This window comes from Arachis stenosperma, chromosome 3 (assembly GCF_014773155.1).
Source record: "Arachis stenosperma cultivar V10309 chromosome 3, arast.V10309.gnm1.PFL2, whole genome shotgun sequence".
Classification (NCBI taxonomy): Eukaryota; Viridiplantae; Streptophyta; class Magnoliopsida; order Fabales; family Fabaceae; genus Arachis; species Arachis stenosperma.
The window spans coordinates 47,177,200-47,179,413 of record NC_080379.1 but is presented as its reverse complement, the minus strand read 5'-3'; the positions used below and the strand labels follow the sequence as shown (position 1 = coordinate 47,179,413).

General features: G+C 36.3%; 1 non-coding gene across 1 annotated transcript; it reads right to left on the bottom strand.

Annotated features, from left to right (window-relative positions):
• Positions 1–1,627: 1,627 nt before the first annotated feature.
• Positions 1,628–1,735, bottom strand: LOC130971819 (small nucleolar RNA R71). Its single transcript, XR_009083027.1, has one exon. It is a non-coding gene; the product is annotated as a small nucleolar RNA R71 (small nucleolar RNA).
• Positions 1,736–2,214: the final 479 nt, after the last annotated feature.

Sequence of the window (2,214 nt, the reverse complement as noted above, 5' to 3'; positions counted from 1 at the left end):
CTCTGATCTTTGAATTCTATTGACTTGAGTATTTGTGTGTCTCATATGCATTTTCAGTTCATTAGTGTCAGTAGTATACAAACTGCTAAGTTTGGTGTCTTGCATGCATTGTTATTTGATTCTTGTTGCATTTTAATTATTAAAAATCCAAAAATATTTTTAATTTGTGTCTTTTCAAGTCAATGATACAAGGGATTGAAGATTCAGAACACACTGCAGAGGAATTATACAAAAAAAGCTGAGCATTCAAAAATGCCCAGTGAAGAAGGCAGACTGGCGTTTAAACGCCAGCCAGGGCACCTGGTTGGGCGTTTAACGCCCAAAAAGGTAGCATTTTGGGTGTTAAACGCCAGAATGTATACCATTCTGGGCGTTTAACGCCAGGATGGTGCTAGGGGGAAGATTTTGTTTTCAAATCAATTTTTTTCAAGTCTTTCAAAATCAAATCTTTTTCAAATCAAATCTTTTCACTCAAATGTTTTCAAAATTAATTTCTTTCCTTTCAAAGATACTTACTAACAATTAATGATTTGATTGAACATTTTTTGCCTTTTCTGTTAAGGAAGGTTTTATGTTTGAATCATATCTTTTCTTGTTAGGCAAGTCACTAATTTTCCAAATCAAATCTTTTAAAATAATTTTCAAAACATATCTTTTAAAATGGTTTTCAAATCATATCTTCTCAATCACATCTTTTTAAGACAATAACCTTTCAATCATATTTTTTTATCATATCTTTTTCAAATTAGTTTTCAATCAAATCTTTTTAGTTTCTAATTTCAAAATCTTTTTCAAAAATCACTTGATTTCTCTTCCACTTTCAATTTTCGAAAATTATCAATCAAATTTTCAAAATGTTTTCAAAATCTTTTAATTGAATTTTCGAAAATCCTCTTCCCTCCTTCTCACATCCTTCTATTTATGGAGTACCACTCCTTCTAAATGCACAATTCGAACCTTATCTAATTAAAGTTCGAATTCTTCTTCTCCTTCTTCTTTCTATTTCTCTTTTCCTCTGACATTTCAAGGAATCTCTATACTGTGACATAGAGGATTCCACATTTTCTTTTCTCTTCTCTTTCATATGAGCAGGAGCAGAGACAAAGGCATTCTTGTTGAAGCTGATCCTGAACCCGAAAGGACCTTGAAGAGAAAGCTAAGAGAAGCCAAAGCACAACTCTCTTTAGAGGACCTGACCGAATTCTTCAAGGAAGAAGAACACATGGCAGCCGAAAACAACAACAATGCCAACAATGCAAGGAAGGTGCTGGGTGACTTCACTGCACCTACTCCTGATTTCTATGGGAGAAGCATCTCTATCCCTGCCATTGGAGCAAACAACTTTGAGCTAAAGCCTCAATTAGTTTCTCTAATGCAACAGAATTGCAAGTTCCATGGACTTCCAATGGAAGATCCTCATCAGTTCTTAGCTGAATTCTTGCAAATCTGTGACACAGTCAAGACTAATGGGGTAGACCCTGAGGTCTATAGACTGATGCTATTCCCTTTTGCTGTAAGAGACAGAGCTAGAATATGGTTGGATTCTCAACCTAAAGAAAGCCTGGACTCTTGGGAAAAGCTAGTCAATGCCTTCTTGGCAAAGTTCTTTCCACCACAAAGATGGAGTAAGCTTAGAGTGGAAGTCCAAACCTTCAGACAGAAGGATGGAGAATCCCTCTATGAAGCTTGGGAAAGATACAAACAATTAATCAGAAGATGTCCTTCAGACATGCTTTCTGAATGGAGCATCATAGGTATTTTCTATGATGGTCTCTCTGAACTATCTAAGATGTCCTTGGATAGCTCTGCTGGAGGATCTCTTCATCTGAAGAAGACGCCTGCAGAAGCTCAAGAATTGATTGAAATGGTTGTAAATAACCAATTCATGTACACTTCTGAAAGGAATCCTGTGAACAATGGGACTAGTCAGAAGAGAGGAGTTCTTGAGATTGACACTCTGAATGCCATATTGGCTCAAAATAAAATATTGACTCAACAAGTCAATTTGATTTCTCAAAGTCTGTCTGGAATGCAAAATGCACCAAACAGTACTAAGGATGCTTCATCTGAGGAAGAAGCTTATGATCCTGAGAACCCTTCCATGGAAGAGGTGAATTACCTAGGAGAACCCTATGGAAATACCTACAATTCTTCATGGAGAAATCACCCAAATCTCTCATGGAAGAATCAAGAGAGACCTCAACAAGGTTTCAA